Source organism: Astatotilapia calliptera, chromosome 15, assembly GCF_900246225.1.
Source record: "Astatotilapia calliptera chromosome 15, fAstCal1.2, whole genome shotgun sequence".
Lineage (NCBI taxonomy): Eukaryota > Metazoa > Chordata > Actinopteri > Cichliformes > Cichlidae > Astatotilapia > Astatotilapia calliptera.
Window position 1 is genome coordinate 20,695,919 of NC_039316.1, and position 22,173 is coordinate 20,718,091.

General features: G+C 40.9%; 1 protein-coding gene across 4 annotated transcripts in view; it reads left to right on the forward strand.

Annotated features, from left to right (window-relative positions):
* hivep2a (HIVEP zinc finger 2a) overlaps positions 1 to 22,173 on the forward strand; it is a 122,501-nt gene that overhangs the window by 60,005 nt on the left and 40,323 nt on the right. For all 4 annotated transcript variants that reach the window (XM_026142554.1, XM_026142552.1, XM_026142555.1 and 1 more), the window contains one exon: positions 86 to 155. The gene's annotated coding sequence lies outside the window, so the exon portion shown is untranslated. The remainder of the gene's footprint in view (positions 1 to 85; positions 156 to 22,173) is intronic.

The following is a 22,173-nucleotide window of genomic DNA, read 5'->3' on the forward strand; positions in this document are numbered from 1 at the left end:
TGTTATCTTGTCACAGCTATTTTTGTTTGTTTGTTTTATGAATGATCTCACACTAATGATCGCTGTCATGTGTGTTTTCTCACAGGATGGCCACATAAGGACACTTTCTGTCGGGACTCCCATTGAAACCAGTCTGACAGAGCGCAGACCGAAAGGTAAGCCGTGCCGGCATCTCATCCTGATTTCATGACGGCCTTTTAGACGTTCCAAGGTTTTTTTTCTGGACAGTGGACTGTGCGGTTTGTGTTGCATAATGTGGGCTTTGTAGATGCGATGATGAGTTTTTCCTTTAATAAACACCGGTGTGAATCAGAGCAGTGTGTTTGGGCCAAAAATGTTCCTTAAAGGCTTTGTTTCCATCCACTTATCAAACCGTTCGTATGCAAACACATTTGAATAGTCAGGGTAATTCAGGTTTGTGTCTCTAACCTTTGGATTTTCCACGCAGCATGTTTAACATTTAATGCTGCATTTAGAAAGAACATAAATCCGCTTTAAAGGAAATTTCTTTGAGGAAAGAATTTTCAGTTTCACTGTAAACACCTGTATACAGTCAGACTGGAGGGACATTGCAAAGACTTTCCATTGTAAAACATTATTTTGTTATTTTGGCATTTGAAGTGACGATGACTGCTTAACCCTCTGAGGTCTAGGTAATTGTTGGTGATAACTATTCCTCACCCAACCATGACCATATGTTTTGGAGCAACGTGACACTGAATTGTACAGGGAAAAAAAAATATGAATAGTTTCTGAACAACTGATGAACTTTCAGGTTTGCATTCAGCCTCAAATCTCCCCGAATTAGAAGAGAAATACATACAATTCAAACTTAGGATCTTATTTTGAGAACATTTCCAATCACATGTCATTCTCCAGAAGACTGAAAGGGACTGAATATTGGAGCTTTGAGTTGTTGTTACAGCTTATGCAGAGGTTTGACCTTCACGTGGAGCTAACTTAAGTAGAAGCTGTGTGGGCAATCAGCCTCCTCTTTGGATGCCTCATCTGTAAATGTAACCCTTTCCCTTTGGAGGCCTACTAGGGCTAACCCTTGTTTCTCTTTTCTGAACTCAGCAGTTTCTTTCATATTTCAGAATTGTTAAAGAGGTTGATCTCTGCCTATACATTTTACTAACGCTACTCTTGGAAAATTGCACAACCTATATATGCTGAGGTGTCAGATCTCGTCACTGAGGGTACTGGTGAGGTCGTTAAATGTCATCTTTAGGGGGGGAAGAGTTAAGATCATTGTTTTACTGCTGTGTTGAAAAATCCAACCACAAGTGTAGAAGCTCAACACTGTTGTGAATCTCATACTGACTGGCTCATCTCTGGCTTGAGCATGGAGTACATGCAAATCTATAAGTTGGCCAGTGAGAACTAACCGCAAGCCTTAAAATGTTGTGATTACAACCCTGGGTTTCCAAGCTGCGACACACTAATAGATACAGTTCTGCTTTCCTGTGGTCTCAGTGAAAATGCAGAATTGTATTCAGTCAGTTCAGATCAGCTTCCTGTTTGCCTTCTCTGCCTGTTGATGGCTAGTTGCCTTGTTTCTATTGGCCAAGCGAACATTCGTCACAGAGCGATCAACTTTCAACTTTCAATAGAATTTACATGAGATCTCTGAAGCTGCAGGCTGTGTTTGACGCAGCAGCAGACTACCACCGCCACTGGAAATACTGTGTTTCAGAGTGCAGCGGAGGTGGTTACATCCTGTCTGACTGCTTCACGATCCAGCGTCCTGCGTCTTGTGTGGACACGATGCCAATGCGCCGATTAGTTTGGGATCCGTGATTCTTCAGTTAAACAGCAATGCAGGGTGGTGCTGAACTTGTTGATGGATCTCTGTGAAAATATTAGCATGTTTTTACAGTTAATATTGCAAAACGAGTTATTCGAGTTTCTGTGCTCTTGTTGCCCTGGTTACACTGGTTTCTATGGTATTTATAGTATTTTTTGTCTTCTTTTCAAACTTTATTTCTGATTGTTACACTTTATTTTCTTTCTGATTACACATTATTTCTCTTATCTTATTGATAACCTTTGAATGTCTTTATGGATCATAATGTAGCGTTAGCTTTCTCAGGTTTTGTACCCTCCTGACCTGGTTGCACTTGTTTTCTAGTGTTTCTGATGTTTTTATGAGCGTGTGAAAAAAGGAAAATTCTTTTAATGTGAACCATTAGAGCTGCAGGAGAGGGCAGGGTTACAATGTGACCACAAACAGAAAAGTCAAATATAAAACACACACACACACACACACACACACACACACACACACACACACACACACACACACACACACACACACACACACGCACATTCCAGGGAGCCAAATTACCATCACCCGAAGTAGCTGAAATGATTTTGGTTTGACACAGACACTGCGGTTGGCAGACAGAGAAAGTATTTTAGAAAGGTGTAAAATAATACGTTACCTGCCCCAACATGCTAACACACACATACACGCACACACACACACGCACACACACATGCACACAGACAGCATTCTAAACTTTGCCAGCACAAGATTAACAAGCCAAGACATGAACAGACACCATGAAAAACAAAACAAATCAGCACCACAGAAAATGTTGCAATGAGAAGATGTGCCATAGTTATGTCACAGCGAAGATGTGATGAAGTGTTTTCTGATAATTCAAACACAAACACACACAAACTCAGAGGCTTTCAGCAGCCTGCTGCGTGCCAAGGTTATGAAACCATTTGCATGCACACGCCTTTCAACACAATTCTTCTTTACGTCCATTCAAGCTGAGACCCAACTCTGGAAAGATAAAAATAGAACCTCGCTGACCTCCTCTTTCTCTCCCTCTCCGTCCCTCTATCTCCTTACTCCCTCCCCGCTTTTCTGTCTCTGCTCTGATATTGTTGCAGCTGTTTTGCCCCAGTTGAGTAATGCTTGCACTGTAACAAAAGCAAAAAGAGGTGTTCGGGGTCGAGGCTTCGAGGATTTTTTTTTTTACTCTCCCCAGTGGGAAATATGGCTTTCATCAACACAGTACTCGCTCACAATAATCCAAACATACAGAAACAAGAGATCAAATGACGCAACAGACAGTGATTCACCAGCAAAATGTGAGGCGAGAGTTTGTTTGGTGCAGTTTTGTTGCAAATTTGAGGTCCAGAGTGCAAAATAAACGGCAATGACAAACAATTTGAACTGGCTCAAATTACGGGTCACCGCAGTATTTAGATAGAACTAAACAGCAGAATAATTCAGGGGTAAATTCACCCACGCTCGGTTTATTGACAGGGAGTGAGGATGCAGTTGCCCCGACAACCTCCAGAGACGGCAAGTCAGGCATCCCGCTGCGCTGATATCAACTTCAGAATAAATCCAGTTTGTTTTCGCAGCCCCCATGCACAGCAACGACCTAAATGGAAATACATGTTTGCATGCGGACAGAGAGGGGAAATGCACGCGAAGCAAACAGGTGGCAGACATCTGGGATAGTAACTTTAAACTAGCTGTGAGTATTGAAAATATTAACTCGTAAAAAGCAGCAGATTGTTGTAGATTTAGAACAAGCGAGCATCTGCTGTCAATTAAGATCTGAGCAAACTTGACAGTGATGACAACAATGTTTAAGGCTACTCAGCCGAACATGCTGAGTAGCCCTAAAGAGGAGTTTACAGAGAGCAAGGAAAACAAGCAATGCGTCCTGTTTCCTTGAAAGGTCCAGGCCTTTTTAAGGGATGTAAATATCAGCTGGTTAAATGCCAAATTGAGAGACCGGGCACGGTGACTTCAAGGACAGAGGAGATGCGTGCCACTCTCGAGGTCAAAACGGACGTAATTAGATAATTAGATCCTGCTTGGGAACCCTGCAGGGTTATAAATGTACTCTGGCCAAGCCAGAATGACGAGGGGGAAAAAACGTGCAGGGCAGTATATTAAAATGATGATTGATTGACTGATTATTCCTTTGAGGTCTCATGAAGAGTAATTCTAAACCAAACTCCTGTCCATATATTTGTGAGAAAAATAAAAACGACTTCTTTGGAAAAATATAAATAGTGTCTCATGTGTTACTTGGAAAGATTTTTGAGGCCATAGGGTTCGAGTTACTTCCTACTATTGATGAGGACCTAGGCCTCGGAGACCTGAGTCATCCTCTTTGTCATGATCACTGTCGGCACATCTCCAAACACCTATCACAGATACCAGCGGTGGAAAGTATTTAAAGTGGTCCTGGGATGAATATTTTTATTGTTGGACAAATTTACAAAAGTAGTTTTGCATTATCTCGAGATCTGATTAATCAATTTTTATCTGTCCTAAACACGTTGTTTTATTTCACTTTGCTCTGATTGGCTGTGGTTGTATAACATTGTGTCTATATTTCCATCTACATATGTGTCTCTGGGAAGAAGGGAACGTTTTCCTTTCAAAGATGCCACTAACTGTCTGTTTTAAAGCTTTTCAGACTGCACCTTTCTCACCCTTTTCGGCTGACTATGGCTCGTTGTTCCTTGATTTGACTGGTTAGCCTGTTGTGGGCTTTAAAGGACAGTCCAGTCTTATCTGAGAATTATTTTTAAAGCTCCAGCCCATTTTTCTGTTTCCATGCAAGACTTTCCAGGCATGCTAGCTTACAAAATCCATGTACTTTAATATCTACCATCTTCTAATACAAAGAAAAATATTGTACTTGTAATATTGTACACTGCTACAGTTACCAGTACAGGGTAATTACTTGGTAATCTTTTGTTTCACACGTATTTGTTATATTGCACAAAATAAAAATAAAATATTTGTGCCTTTTTGAGTGAGACTCAAGAGACTGAGTCTCGGAGTGCACTGCAGACAACTGTGGGATGCTTTAATTTGACTATTTCCCACTATAGCACCTTCTTGAGTCAGCTGTAACCTTCAGCATTTTGCTGAGCGCGCAGTAGCACAGGATGAATAATGGGCGAGGGTCAGTACTGTACAGCAGCCTTGTTGTACGCTATTAAACTGTATCAGCATACAACAGAAAGGTACAGTAATGGTGGTGGCACATATGTGGTGAATAAAAATGTGTAACTAGTCAAGCAGCACAGCCACATTTCATGAAAATCAGCTGGTTTACAGCAAAGTAGACATGACATCGCACCATTTCAGTTATTGGTCAATCAGAAATGATGTCATTGAGCCACTTCCTTATTCTGCGGTGATGAGGGAGTTTTCTGAAATCCAGAAATTTGTGATAAGAAGAAGTTGCTGGATATGTAACTGGATGCTGGCGACACTGAAGTGGTTTCCACGAGGAGCGATTATCATTGCAGGTCAGAACTTTCTAAAAACGATCAGAACTTCAAGATCAGAAAAAGCTGCTAATAACTACATGTGTTAGAAATACATCTTTGAGTTTTCTTTTGACCAACTGGGGACTGGTCCAGGGTTTAGAGGGAATTGATAATTTTGCAGCTGACCCAGAAACACAGCACTGGGTGCGGGCCTAGAGGCTGGTTTGGTTTCTGTGTTAACGTGTAATGATAATAGCTTAGTGCCACTAAAATCACTTAAGCTTTGGGTTTGCACATCAGCAGAAAATTAAGTTTTTAAGTGTTTCATTTTTTCCATGAGGTAATGGATAATTTTGTAAATCTAGAAGATATTTATTCTCGTTTGCATGCAACAATGTGAGCATGTGCTCTTGCACTTCTTTCATCTTCATTTAAAACCCTGATTTGGTTTTACGTTTAAGGGTTAGAGGTCAGACGGTGAAGCTTGGGCATGTCACTGAGAGTCCTCGTGGGTATAGAAGAACACATGTGACAGGGTCTGAAAAGAAAGCTGCATCTGTTTCCTCTTCTCCACTGTTGCCCAGTTCGTGTGGTTGTATTTTGAAATGGGAAACTATAAAAAAAAAAAAACCAGGTCTCTGAGTATTCAGTACCTTTGGTTATTTTTTTGAATATAATTCTGTTTGTGTTTCACTTTTTGTTTAATCTTTCTGTGTGTGTGTCTCTCCCCCTCTCCTCCCCCTCTGTTCAGTTAAATTCAAACATCCATCATTGGCACGGCTGTCACTACTATGTTGCCAAAGCAATAAAATACATAACAATCTGGGACTGTGTGTGTGTATGTGTGTTGGGTGTGTGTACATGTATTTCCCATCAGTCATGGTCATCCTTACCAAACCCTTTCCCAGAATCCACCACTGACTCATTTGAAGTAAACCTCGAGTCAGCTGTTTGACTTAAAGCTTACAGAGGAGACGTCTGTTATTCTGTCTAAATGTGCATGATGTTTGGTATGATCACGACTGGTCACACCTGTGGAGGTATTTGGATCCTGCAGAACTGGACCGGCTGGTTTTTTTAGCAGTTTTTTTTTGGGGGTTTTTTTGTTTTGTGCAGTTCATGTGTTTGTAATAAAATTGAATGAAGGAACAGCTTAGGTTTCCTTAAATGAGGGGAAAAAATGTCATGCTTTAATAAAAAATCCTGCCACATGCAAAATGTTTGTGGAAGATTTAAAAGAGGTTCTCTGGGGTGAGCATACATGTGATGACGTACAAATGGCCTTGACGACACCTGACAAGGGAAGCAGCTGGCAACGTCTCTCCGACCAGATATGATTAGTGGTTGTTGCTTAGTTCTTTCAGTGTGTTTACAGAGGGACCACATCAGTGGCACGTGTGGAAAATCCCAAATTATTCCCATGCAAATACCACACGGAAAGCTTCACATGTGATGATGCAGGGATCACAGCAGTGGCAGAGAGCGCTTGAAGCACTTTAATGAGTTTGTGATTCGGCAGAATCAGACGGAACTTGAATTAATGTGTTATTTTATGGTACCTGATAACACGTTTAAGCTGTAGGAAACATGTCTACAAGGATCCAGATTTGTGATGTAGCAGGCGATAGCTCGCTGTGATGTGTGGTGACAGGAAAAAATGGGAAAGCTGGTTGGAAATCTGATGTTTGCATCACAAAAATCACAATTACTCAAGTTTTACACAAGTACAGTTTTCCACTTCTGAATCCTAATCTACTTCATTACACATGAAAGAAAATATGATAAACTACGAAATTAGGATGTGATATTTATATGATTTGTATTCGAGCAGGCTCAAAATGCAGTTTAAAAAATCACTGTCTATCACCTGAGGACACTTAAGCTTGTTTAATTTTTAATTTTTGCTTCATTTGGTACTTTCTTCTATTTCAATTCAATTTTTTGTATATAAAGTACAAAAAAACATCCGGGAGATCCAGGCTCAGGTCAGAGCACCAGGTCAAGACAAAAGGCAAGCGAGAGATTAATAACAACAAATGATTAAATGTAGAGTGGTGTATAAACAAAACCTAGGTCTTTTACAGTGTAACTAAAAGACGGTTCAGGATCCATCCCTGACTATAAGCTTCATCAAAAAGAAAGTTTTATGCCTAATTAAAAGTAGAAAATCCAAACTGGAAGCTGGTTCCACAGAAGAGGGGCCTGAAAGCTGAAGGCTCTGCCTCCAACAAATACTCTAGAAACCACAAGTAATCCTGCAGTCTGAAAGCAAAGAGCTCTAATGGAGTGATGCAGTAATGTGAGGTCTTTAAGATAAGGCTGGTTGTTCAAGCCTTTATATGTGAGGAGAAGGGTTTTTCAAGTAGAACGGTGCTCTTTCTGTCTTTGACGGAAATCAGGTGTCTCTGTACAAACTGAGCTGTCAGTAAGATCGATTTACTTTGCTTTCTTGCTAAAAAGGAGTAAATGTATTTATACATTAGTAGTGTCAGCCCTGTCATTGCCATGTGAGCATAAATCAGTAGGGCTATTGTTGTTTTCTTCACTGCTATGTGAGCTACGACAAAACGTCACCCTGCCAAGTCATGCAGGGTAAAGTGTATATTTCAGGTTAAGTTGTAATTAATGTCCATGTGAACCTTAACGTAAGCTAAAATGAAAACTAACTGAAACTAATGCTTCTGTTAATCTGCTTGTGGTAATACTTTGAATGGTCAGCTAGGCTAGAAAAGATGCAGGCAGTTTAAAATAATCAAGGAGCAGCGATAAATTTACTCTTTGCCTATTTTACTGTTAACACCACCTGGATGAAGAACAGTTGGTGCATACTGTTAGTGAGACTGGTTTCAGTGTTGGTCAGGAGTTTGTACTGTAATATGTTTCATTTCTTGGATCTTGCACCAATATGTCATCAATGTGAAAAGCTGCGGGCTTTGACATGTAAACCCAGCAGTCCCTTGCAAAGGTTGGGTATTTTATGCTAATACATTATATTATTATAAAAAGTACTAACTGCACAGGCTGTGAATGAACTGTACCTTAATTGCGATGTGTGCCCATCTTTACATACTACCTATGTGGGTGTGTGAGAGTGTGTATTGTTTAATGCGCGTACACACACGTTGGCACCGTCACCGCAGTGTGACGGCCACAGTTGTCGAGGGCTGGCTTCTCTGCACGATGGAGACAATCAGGTATTCACGCTTCAGCGGCTCTGAAAGACAATAAAACGTAGGTGTCATGCTGTTTCATCCTCACCCAGAAACACTTACACACACTGGTAACAACATGCAAAGATTAAGAAAACAAACATGCAAAGATGTATACGCCCAGTAGCGCTCCACAAAGACAAACCACGCACACATTCCCATGTGTGAGCAACAACACTGACAGGACACCTGAATTCCACAAGGTGTTCATTCAATAGCAGGTGTGAGTTAATTTCTTTTGACTGTGACGTGCAAAACTTTTCTACAGATGTTTTGTCTTTGGCACATCCAGAAATGACCTGATCCGATCTCCACAGAGTACCCTCTTTACGAAATAGGGTTATATGTTAAGGTCATGTAAACAGTTTTCCAGATATTTGGTAAATGCATTGACATTTTTAATTTATTTTTAATGTGGCTTTAAGCTAGACCACACCAGCCTACATAGCCATTTAGATTTCTCTAACTGTAATAGAGTGTTTATTATTGTGGCCTCTTCTTTGTTAGTTCACCTCTGAGACCAGAACAGCAGCTCCGAGTTTCTCAAGTTTCAATTCATAAAACATTTTTAATAATGGTAAACCAAATCGTGTCATTTCAATGTTTAATGAACTGAAAAATAAGCAGGTTTCAGCCATATGAACTATTACTGACAATTAATACTAGTTATTGTAGCCAGTAGGCTGAAAATTTTAACTGTGTAGTTTATTGATATGACGGTAATAAACTGGGGAAATAGAAGTGTTATCTCTTTACCTTTGGGTATTCAACACTGACATAAACAGTCTAAATTAATAATAGAAATAAATTAAGATCTGAGTCCTAAGTCATGTAATGTTTCTGTTATCCAGTAACATAACATGGAATGACATGATAGGTAGAGTTTTAGGTGACATCACATCATTACAGGAAAGCTCAGGAAAGGATGAGCTTTCCTCTACTCATGGGTTTATTTTTCTAGTGCTGAATAATTTTTCAACCAGGTGCAGTAAGTAGCCATTTACTTAGTTCACACCTGTTACAAAGAGAGCCCTGCACGTGAAAACGTTTCTTTTAACCTGCAGTGCAAACATCAGCACTAAATCATACCGATTTGTCCTTCTTCACAGCAGCCCCTGGCCCTTTTACCCTGCAAACCCCAAACAGTAAAACAATCTACAACTCCAGATTGAAATATATTACGCTCTTTATTTTCGTATGTGATCATCTAGACAGCAGTAATAAAGGAAAGGGTTTTGCAACATTGCTAAAATTAAGCTTTGGCAGGAATTTTGCTGATGTTAGTAATTGAAATTGCTGCAGCATGTGCCATTCAGTGACCACAACGTGCAGTTTGATTTTATTTTTACCTTTGGTTTATGTTTTAAACATTCGTAGCTTGAAACAAAAACAAAAATTGAACGTAACTGTTATTCACTACAACTCAGTCACACACACATTCATACAAGTGCTTTGTTTTCAATACCTAAGCACTTTGACACTGTCACTTTGTAACAAGTGTCCAGCAGCTCTGAACAGTGACTTCTTCCAGACAGGCCTCAGCTCCAGTCACGTGACTTAAAACTATGTGTTTTCTTTACAATTTATAGTTCAGAGCAGTTATATAGATGTATTTGAGTAGTATTTCTGGTTGGAATATGTGTTTTTATGGTATTATTTTAATAGTATTGCAATTTAGAATTTGAAAATAGGCTGGGAAGTCTTTCCTTATCTTATTCTCAGGTTGAAAGTTAGGCAATCACTGTTTTCTTACAGGTAGCTCTTATTTACCCCCTCTCCCATGTGACTTGAATGCAGCATTCTTGTGAAGTTACAGCACTGATTAAAGGGGCTTGCTGCAAAATTCTTGAGGGACTCAGATACCCAGAATTCCACAGGCTTGATAGTGATAAAGTTCAGATGGATATTTTTTCAAGAGCGAATGACAGGAGGAGAGGAAGTAAAGAGGAAGGGTGTCATTCATGTATCTGGTGTCAATAGGTCATCATCATTAGGCTCCACCCACACTCATTCTGTGTGTGCTTCACAGCATGTGTTTCCCATCTGGTTCCACCCAGTCCCTCAACACTGACTTAATGCTGACCTATTTTCCCTCATCTTTCTTCTTTCTCATGTTTTATTGTTTTGTTCTTTCTTTAGCAGCCAGAGCACATCTCTCCCTCCTCTCTCTCTCTCCCTCCTCTCTCTCTCTCTCTCGCCGGCTATCCCTCACGTTATTTCTCTCTCTCCCCTAACTCTCATTTCCTATCCTCGTCTTCCCTTGCTCTTCATCAGTGTAACACAACACCTTGACCTCATGCTTTTTCTCCGTTGTGGATTTGTGTTGTGTGTGTGTGTGTTTGACAGTGTGATGTCATCGCTCCAACTTTCCCCAGCCAGATACCACAGAGATGCCGTCATCTCCCATCTCTCTCATTTGCTGCCTGTCATTCTGCCTCCTGTGTCGCTAAAGATAACCGTCAACCAGTCATTTAACATAATTAAGGGTCTTAAAGTCCCATTTGTTCTACACGAAGGGGGAAATCTCTGAATGAGGGTGAGGTCACTCCAATGTTGTGCCACTTGTGTCATGACCTACTTTCAATCACGTGCCAGTTTACACACATTTCGGCTCTTTAATTACATGTAGCAATCTGCCTTTGTTTTCCTCTTCTATTAAGATCCTTACACTTGCTGCCAGAAAATTCTTGAAACAAGTGAACTGAATTGGAAACAAGTGGAATTACCTCATTCCCTTGGCAGAGCTGTTTTGATTCGCCCGAAGGACGAAGCAACCATTCAGGACTCAGATCTGATCTAAATTGCAGCTCTAAATCACTGAGATTTGTGTTTTTGTAAATTTCCCAACCTTTCCCCTGCCAAACAAGCGGAAAAACATCCAATGGTCCTCAGCAGATTGTTCCAGTGCTTATTGCTGTGATACTTTAGCATACTCTGTTGTCTTTTACAAGTTTTGACACTTTATATTACTGTGTTTGTCTAAAATTACAGAGGGAATGTGAGACCTTTCAGCAGCTCAGACCTTAAGGCTACATGCACACAATGTCCTGATAGGTGTGTTAGCAAAATGCTTCTGTTACACTCAGACTCCTGAAAACAATTTTTCCCATTGTAAACTTGAAACAAAGACTTTTAGAATTAAGACTAGTTCTCAGACTGAGACTGAATCTGCTATCCAAACATCGCCAGTAGAAAACTCATGGATGACATCCTCTCCTTGGCAAGCTTGCTAGTTAAAGCATGCTAGTCTGGTGAAAACTATTATATTTAAAGCGTTTTCAGGTAATGGTTTTATTAAAATAGACGGAGGGTGTTAGGGCGTTCTTATTAATTGCATGTGATGCTGGCTTCAAAAGTGAGTCAGCCCTCGCAGACTCTGATGTTAAAGTGCTGAAATTTATAGCAGAGATAAACATGTTAACAGGCTTGCATGAAAAACGTTTTTCAGTCTCTTCGTGAGTTTACTGGGGTGTATTTTTTATGGCTTATAGTTTAAACCATGTTCTCAATTACTAAGACTTAAAGTTGTGTATTATTAGGAGTGTGACTGCTTGTGGTTATTTCTACCTTTTGGAGCATTTTCAATGCAATTATCTGACCAATAATATGGCTTGCTGCATGTTTAATTGGACTAAAAGCCCATTAAATAAGTCGGTGTTCCAGTTTTGGTCAGTGAAGCTTACTAACTAGGCCAGCGTTTAACATTTGGCATTAGCTGCTAACCTAGCGCACCACTCTCTCATGGACTTTGGGGTAACTTCCAGCTCTGTCATCGCGTGAGGTTTCAAAATGGGGTTTTATGTTTTTTGATACTTTATTTTAGTTTGTGTGTGTAAAATTAAAGGGAGTGTGCTTCAAGATGGGACTTCACAAACTACTGAGTGGTGTCGCATTATCCATCTTTTCCATACACTTTCTCATATAAACTGCTCCAGCAACCTCAGATAATTAAGATAATTCCTTAATTGTAATCTCCCTTGCAGGTAAGTACTGCCTGCTACCTTAATTTATCAGATTACCCTTTGGTATAACATACAAAAGGCCTTTATAAGTTTCTATTAGACATCATGGGACAACTAACTGGACACTCTGTTCACACAGTACACAGCTATGTTAACACCTTTGTGGTCAGCAGATAACTTCGTAAACACGAGTATCAGTCCAACAGAGTAAACCATTACCCTTGTTGATTTTTTTTATTGCTGTAGCAGAATTGTGCCACGCATGTTTGCTATGTTTTATTGATATATGTGGGCAAATAACGGCCATGCAAATATATTTCTGTGAGCCAACAGTGGGGTGATGTTGGTCCTAATAACCGCCATCGTTAATTTAGAAACATTCACCAATCCAACCTGATGTCCACATTACATTTGAAGGAGGAGAGGTGTGTTGTGACCCTTCAGGCTTTTCATATCTTTACAACTTCCGAGGCCGGAAGTTGGAACTTACGTGGAGCACTTGAAGGCAGCATCAGTCTTCTCATGTACTCCCTCAGTGTCTGCTGTCTCCCTGAGCGCTATCATTCTTCCCATTCAGCTTCCTGCCCTATAAATATTTGAGTAGCCCCATTAGAGAGTGAGGTAATCTTAACACACACGCTCACGCACACACTCACGGCGGCTGCCATTAAGGCGTAGTAGTGGATAATAGTCTTGTCGGAGTGTTAGACCCCCGAGCTAACGGTCTAATTAAGAGCGAAACAGGTTTAACGAGTTTAGACTGTTCATTAAGCCAGAAACCTGATTAATTAACAGTCGAGGGGGAGAGTTTGCTAACGAGTCGTGTGATTAATTAAAACTACAGACGACAGAAAGTGTAACTTTAAATGGGGAAAAAGGTGAGGGATGATTACTACCAACGGAAGGAGGGGGAAAAGAAGAGGAATGAATAGAAACAGGAGATAGATGATGGAGGAGAGGGAGGGAGTGAAGTATGAAACAGTGATATAGAGTATGAGGAAGAAATTGAAAGAGTGGGAAAAGGAAAGATGTGAAAATGGAAAAATGAAGAAAGATTAAAAGAGAGCAGAGGAGTGAGAAAGTGAAGGATTGAGAAGGATGAAAAGCTGAGAGAAAGTCTCTCCCCATGGTTCTCTCCAACTTAAAGATAGAGAGAGAGACGCAAAAGGGAAAGATGGAAACTGTTCCTGCTTTTGTCAACCAGAAATGACTGAAAGTCGTTGAAAAAGAGAGAAAGAGGGAGGGTGGCGGAGGTCAAAAGACATCAAGACATTAAAACAAAGAAAGACTGTGGAGAGAAAAACAAAGGCTTAATACAACAGCCTCTCACGCTCTCACTCCCTCTCTTTCTCTTTCATAAATACACACAATCGCACAAATGCAGATTCCTGAATCTCTCCTCTTTGTGTTTGGCCGAGTCGAGTACGAGTCGTGTGACGGCTCCCCTCGCTGGACATCTGAGGTCGAACAATTTGACCTCGAGAGCTAAGGGATCAAAATGTTTAGCACGCTGGAAGAGAAGAAAGAAATACTTCTTTCTCCTTTCAAAATAACGCTCTGATTATTTTGTGTTTTCCTGTTCTTATTCCTCATGACCAAGAAATTGACTAACAACTCAACTTAATTTGTTTGTGGTTTTAATTCTTTTTAAGTTAAGTTCCACACATGGAGGAAAAATAAACCGTATCATATCTATCGATTTTTTTCATCCTAGCATTGGAAGAACATGCACGCTCCACACAGAAAGACCTCAGTTGGCCAGTTGATTCAAGCCATCTCCACCATCCTTCCTCTAAACTGTATTATTGTATTATTTTTTTAACATTCTTCTGTGTCACTCTTTAGCAGAAAGTCTGTGCCAGTGCAAATAGATGTATAAAGAACAGAGCTTCAGATCAGTGCCAAATCCAATGAGCCAAAAGAACATGAAGCACCTGTCATGGGAAATGTGATGGGACACTAAACAGCTTCAGTACTTCTTGGCATTGCTTCTCCAAGTCTCCTTATTCTTCGGGCTACACCGCTTACAGTAAATCGCGTGCTTCCATCTCACGCTATACCTCTGTCACCTTCGTCTTATTTTCCTCCTGCTTGGCTGCTCCATATTCAGCTTCCTTTATCCAACATATCCACTGTCCTTCCTCTGCACATGTCCAAACCATCTCACTCTTGCCTCCCTAACTTTGCCTCCAAAAGACTCAACCTGAGCAATTCTTTCAATATCTGCCATCCAAGATAGTAGAGCTGGAGTCTGTTCCACAGTGTTTATTGAGACAGGTGTTCATATCAAGAACCACAAAATAACGTGGATGAAAATCTTGAAATGTATATCAAAAAATATTTCAGTTGTTATTTATACACCTGAGTAGCCCATCCAATCATAGTCTGAGTTGCGTACACTAATAGTGTACTAATGCATTTAAAATCTTCTGAGGTGTTCAAGTAGTCTGATGTGTGGTGGCTGCAAATGTTCTAGTAGTTAATTCACATAATTTTCAGTTGCCTCTTGACCCCTCTCTCTAAGTGTACAGGTCAAATGTTAATGTGTTTCCTATACTGCGTTATAAAGTAATGGCAGGGTTGCGAAACATTAATTTATGGAATCGGCACCAGTTACATAAAGGAGTTGTATGTGTGGTTGTAGTACTGTAGTGTTTTTGGTGAATTGAAGCACTGCTGATTCAAATCCTTTGCTGCCATGGTCTAATTAATATAATAATTCAAGCGCATTTGCAGTGTGAGCAGTATAACCATCTATCCCCATGCAAAGCTGTGGCTGCAGTGCAAATAAGGCTGAGCAGCGCAGCTGTCCTCACAGCCAGTGGCTGCGTAGCGTCAGGGATCCACATGTTTAACAGAGTAATGAGCAGCAAATGCTTTATGTAGCGCGTCACATCATCGGTCATGCCATTCCCTGAACTGGTGGTGTGTTGAACTGGACTAAAGTGACATATCAGCTGTTCATATGGCTTAGGGAAGAAATGCAAAGTTTTATGCAAGGCAGTGCAAAGTTTATTGCGAGGTAAACCAAAAGTATTGTAAGAGAACATAAAAGTTATTGCAAGGAAAAGCAAAAGTAGTTGTAGAATGAAAACAGCTTTTTTTCCCAATCTTTTTTTCCAGCAAATTATATGGTTCACCTCGTGTGATTTTGTTAATGTTTTGTAACCCCGCGTTGAGGTTAAAGAGGCTGCGGCAGTAAAGAAATAAGACTGTTGAGGGAGGTGGTTGGGTGAAGTGAGGAGGAAGTTGGAAAGAGAGTTGAGTGGAGACTACAAACGAAAACAGAGAAGGGAGAACAGCGATAAAGATATGAAGGAAAAAAGGGGGGAGAAACAAGAGGGATCAGGGGAGGACTGTGAGCTGTGGAGGAGGAGCAGGTGCTGCTGACAGCAGCTTCATCTGTTCCTTTGGTTTCCTCACCTTCTGTGTGTGCATGTGTGAAACAAGACAGTAGTAAAGACTGCAGGAGAAAACAAGAACTGTGTCAAGCCCATGTGTGGCTGGTATTGATCACGCATGTGGTTTTGCCTTCATGTGTTTACGTAGCATAAAATGGGCATTTACCAATGACGCTATTCGAGGTAACCAAAATCCCAGGAGACTCAAATAAAAGAGTCGTAGTGATAATGTGAGTCGTGATGTCAGATGGGGTAATGGTCTTACATGGGGAAAAAAAAGTGGATCGTTGACACAGTCACTGTTTAAAGAAAAAAAGGAAAAGACAGAAGTAAAACATGCAAAATAAAAAGTTGCTGCCAATTCAGTGTGCAGTCAATGTTTATGAGATCCATATCCCACAGCGTGGCCTACAATGACCTTATAAGCTCCTCAGTGTGAGGGTAAAAGCCAAAAGAAAATCCAAATAGTTTCTCACTTCTGGAAATGAGAGGCACTCCACCATGAGGCACTCCACCCTTTTCAGCCAGAAAAGGGTGGAGTGCCAAGTGGAGGAGTTTAAGTATCTCGGGGTCTTGTTCACGAGTGATGGGAGAAGGTACGGATTGGTGCAGCGGCTGCAGTGATGCGGACGCTGTACCGGTCTGTTGTGGTGAAGAGAGAGCTGAGCTTAAAAACGAAGCTCCTAATTTACCGGTCGATCTACGCCCCTACCCTCACCTATGGTCACGAGCTGTGGGTAGTGACCGACAGAACGAGATCATGAATACAAGCGGCGGAAATGTGCTTCCTCCGAAGGGTGGCTGGCCTCTCCCTTAGAGTGAGAAGTTCGGCCATTCGGGAGGGGCTCAGAGTAGAGCCGCTGCTCCTCCACATCGAAAGGAGCCAGTTGAGGTGGTTCAGGCATCTGACAAGGATGCCTCCTGGGCGCCTCCTGGGTGAGGTTTTCCAGGCATGTCCCACTGGAAGGAGGCCCCGGAGCAGACCCAGGACATGCTGGAGAGATTATATCTCTCGGCTGGCCTGGGAACGCCTTGATGTTCCCCTGGATAAGCTGGAGGAGGTGGCTGGGGAGAGGGTGGTCTGGGCTTCTCTGCTTGGGCTGCTGAAAATGGATGGATGGACTTCTGGAAATATTTGATTAGGTAGAACTTCCTTGGACATAAAGTGCTTACACTAGTCTTTCTTAGTGACAGTCATCTGATTTATTTGTTACATTTTTCTCCTTAATTAATTCTTAATTTGGTTTTTATTGAGGTGAGTGAGCCTTCACCAGATACTTTTGTAATATTTTTTGCTGATAAAGCCCAGGAAAAAGCTAAGAATTGCACATTTCGCTAAGAGTTAAGCACAAATACTAATAATCAATACCATGTAAAGAGACAGAGTCTGTCTCTGCATCTGTTTTAAATTCCCCACACTTACTTGTTTATCAGCATCTCAAAACTCATCCATGTGATTGTTCCAAAAATGAGCATATGCGTGTCTCATGATCCTTCAGCACTGTGGTTAAGATGTGGTAGAGTCTAGGCACAGAAGCTACTTGGTTAAATTTAGGGAAGGGTTTAAGTCCTAGTTAAACGAAGCCATGTTTACCGATCAGTCGCTGCAGGTTTGTGCTAATTTAAAAGTGAACTACTACTTCTGTTTGTTCCAGTAGCACACATTTTCTTCTTCACATTTTGTATTTCATTTTTTAGAAAATATTTTTTAATGTGAATTGTAAATCAGAGTATATTTATACTGTGTACTATATGAGTTGGAGGTGTTAAATTAAAGACAAATCTGAATAGAAATTTACAGAAAAATAATGCACCGCCACCATGGTGGTTGTATCGTCCTGTGGGGAAGGAAACTGATTTAAAAGGATATTTTGGGAACACTTTAGAAAATTTACCAGCACTTTTCATGATGGTCAGGACTAGTTTAGTTAGCCTGCACTGACATACTGGAGTGGAGGTGTGACCAAGATGGCTACTCTGTGTTGAGCTCTGCCTCTAAGGACTCTGAGTGAATGGAAACCTCTATCTTTGCAGGCAGGAACAGTAGCAGGAAGCAGGAATCTTTAATCAGTCTGAAGTTTCTGTTTCCTGGAAGCTGAAATTCACCTGACCTCTGCACATGATTCTCTCTCTGTGTCTTTTTCATCTGCTGTAAAGCCTTTTGTTCCGGCTTTATGCGATCTCTCTCCTACATTTCCTCTCCCTGCTTCTTGTCCTCCATCCAATTAACTTAACCCTCTGCTTCTCTTTCTGTCCCTCTGGATGTCTCTTTTTCTCATTCACTTGCTGGAAAAAAAACAAAAAAGCCACAGCTGAAAGGTCCAGTGTGCTTCTATCAGGTGTGCTGTTTGGACTGTAAACATCCATCTGGTTTCCACAGAGACGGGATGTCAGCGCCCTTCATGCGGGATATTTTTACAACACTTGGGGATTTGTCTACAGTCCAGCACTGTACACATACAGTATACTCACCCAGGCATGTATAATGCAGCCGTGTAGATCTAGAAAATCTGATAAGTTTCTCACTGATGCTTTGATGTCGATTTATATGATGTGACCAAAGGTATGTAGACGACCCGGTCAGCATAGCAGACTGCATGTCAAAGTTCTGTCTTGTTGTGTCTCGATGAAAGGAAAATCCCAGCAATGGAGTTTCAAGCTCAGGTAGAAAGTAATGATTAAGTATATACAACACTAAAAGGAAGAGAGGCACATCCACGCTAAAGCAGGCAGCTGCTACACCCTAAAAAGCCAGTACTGAAATATCTCAAACAGAGTGATGTTTAGAGCACTACTCTTCCTCAGCAGACAATCACGTATTAAAAAACACCATCATCAATCATATGGTAGGAGTCATGTGATAGGGTCACAATGGTAAAATTTATGATTGGATTAAAATATTAATCCAAATGCCAACATCTCAATATTTCTCCTGCATATTTGTTGAGCTGCTCCTTATTTCTTTGTATTTTGCTTCCAAGGAGCCAGACTTTGTTTTGTTGAGCAACAGTTCTCCAGTCCTGCTTTTTCACTCGTTTTCAGTCCAGTCCTTGTACCTTACCATTTCAAAGGAATGTTTTTTTGTTTGTTTGTTAAGCCACTGACCTATGAATCATTCAACCATAGAAAAGACACCTACCTCGAGGGTTGATCCAGTGTTGTGTTTACACATAGCAGACAACTTTAAATTGTATGTTCACACTTTGTTACTAGCCGTCTGTTGCAAAAACACTGAACTGAATGTTAAAAGAAAAATCAATGAAAAATCTTAATGATAACACAGTTTGACAGGCATAAAACAATATTTTTTAACAGTATCCGGACACAGGACCTGAGCCATGCATTTGGCTCTCCTGTTGATCCACCTACTGTTCACTGAAGCTTCATCAGGAAGTCTCAGTAGATGGTTGTCAGGAAGCCATTCATAAGGAAAGGAAGCAGGATGAAAAGGGTGAGGTACGCCAAACTACAGAAGAACTGGACTGACAATCAGTGGTAACAGGTCTGATGATGTGATGAATGCAATTTAGATATTTTTGGTTAAAATATTTGTCAATATGTATGGAGGGGGTCAAGAGAGAGGTTCAACAGTGGGTTTCTACAGTTGTCTGGAAAACATGGTTGCATTTCTGGCAGTGGTGTTGGGATATGGAAAGTATTTGATTGGCAACACCATTTTTTAGCCTGACACTGATGCCAGACACACTGCCAGTGCAGTAATAGCATGCCTGAATAGACTACTATTATTATAGTATTATTAACTATTAATCATGGATTGGCCTCCCCAGAACTTGGACCTCAATATCACTGTGGCAGTGTGAGAAAAGGCAGCCAAAGAAAAGTTTTAAATGTCCTTCAAAGAGTGGTCATACCAAATGCAAACACTCACACATACTTTTACAGAATCTTTTTTTTGCCTTTTATGTGTATATTTTATATTGTCAGATGTCTCAATACATCACTGCACCTATTTAACATTTTTCAGAAAAATATAAAGAAATGGGGTTGGCTCAAGACATCATACTATCATACTATAGCGACAAGTTAAGGTGTCTTTTATGGAACAAAGTGACACCTAAAGTGAGAGACATGTTTTCATCCTATTGTGCAAAAACAATGTTGACTCTAAACTGGAAGTTCTCTTACAACACATTTTCCTTCTGGTGCGTCAGAGAGCAACATGTATAGGGTTCTGGCACAGCATCACCTACTTCCTACTTACAAGAGCATTCAGTCTGCAAATGTTAAAACTCTGAACAATTTTATTATTTCAATTTTTGACCATTGTTGAGGTGAATGAACACAATAGGAGTACAATTTATTACCATTTTGTGTCCACAATGTAGAGAATAAGATAATTCATCACATGTAGGGAACCCTTAAACAACCACCATGTGAAAAATATCAGGCAGACTTAAAAAGAGAAGAGCGAGAATACAGAAAAGGTCATGCTGTAATGTCAGTGTTGACCTTCTTGGGAATTACAATGTCATGTTTAGGTGTCCGCATAGTTCTGGCCATTCTCTGTCTTACATGCTGAAAAGTGTGAGGGCAAGAAGGAAGAGAGATGCAAATCAGCAGCAAAAACTGCAGCAGCAAATGTAACAGGAAGAGTTTTACATGCAGGTGTGGCGTGCACGCAAACAAACGGATGTGTCTGCTTCTGGCCTGAAAATGCGGTAACATCTAGGAAGAATTTCATGCATTAATCAGTTGAAATTAGCCAACTCTTGTCCGTCTAGTTTGCTCACCGAGCCATCTGTGCTACTGAGGGTTTTTAATTCTGTAAGATGTTAGTCATACTGGTGAACAGACACACACACACACACACACACACACACACACACACACACACACACACACACACACACACACACACACACACTCAGACCACACACCTCCTACCTACCTGCTGCTCTGCGGATGTGAAGGGACAGAGATTAGTGCGTGGGTGGACAGTCAGCACTAGAGTGTGTGTGTGTGTGTGTGTGTGTGTGTGTGTGTGTGTGTGTGTGTGTATACGTGCGCGCATGCGTGCAAGTAACGGGTGTTGGGGACAGTAGTCATTCAACCACCCGCCCCCATTGTGTCAAGAATAAACTGCAGTGCACTCACACACACCTACAGCATGCACAGCACATACATTTTGCTGCTTATAAATAACCAGCCAGGACAGGATAAGATGCTACAAACAGACTCAGAAATTGCCGGCAGCTATCCAAATGTTGGGATACATTCTGGCAGAGTCTGGGTTTTTCTACTCTGTCGGCCAATTTTGCAGCTAACCAACCATCATTTGGTCCTTCTGGAGTTGTATTCTTCTGTAAACATCAAGTTACTGGCAGAGGGGGGAATTGGCCACTTGAGCGACAGTGATGGCTGCTGCTTTCTTGGAATACCTATCATGTTAGAAGCAGCTTTTACTCCCTTTTCGTCGCACTTACGTCTTCACAGATCCATCCCGACATGTTCATACAGTGGAATTACAGATTTAAGCTGCAGATTTGTACCCCAACTCTGCCTTTTAATAGGTTTCCTTTTAACAGTAGTTTAAAAGTAGTTTCATATGGAAACAAGAAACGAAAAACTCACATCGAGCCCCGAAGCCATGATGATTCTCTCACCTTTAAGGTGAAAAGAAAGCGTTGGGAGCGGAGAGAATTTCTCATGTTGATACTGCAGCTGTGTAAAAGATTTATTTTATGCCATGATGTCATTGTGACACATTACTGAAAGTGCTGGAAGCTCGTATCAGAAACACCAGCTATGATTCAGATGATGCTGAGCAGCTCTGGCAGTCAAACAAACACAGCTCGATGTGTTCACGGTTCACTTCGCCTGAGTGTTTTTGGAGGATACAGAGATCCTTGTGACAAACACCTGAACCGTGTAAATATATAATGTTGGACTGAAGATGCGGGTTTTGCTCCATACCCAACATTTTTTTGACAGAAGTAATGTGCCGTAGCTGCACAAGCAAAGGCCTCTGAGGTGGATGAGTATTTGTCATGTTTAGCAAAACCTATAACTCGATTAAAGATCTACATCAGGCAGATGAGCTACATCCACAAGATTATGCTTAGGCACAGAGGTGATGAGAGGTTAGGGTTATGGTAGACAGAAGGCTGAAGTGTAAATGCAAAAAGCAGTGCATGGCAGAGGAAGTTAGGGTTAGAAAACCAAGTGGTTAGGATTGAGGATTAACCATTCAGATCACCACAAAGCAAAGTGGAAAAGCCATTTGAAGAACAAGGGAGTGTATTTAAGTTTGTATTGCAAGTTAAATGGTGTAAATGTGCTTATACTGAAATGTTGAAACAACTGGTATCTTTGATGTTT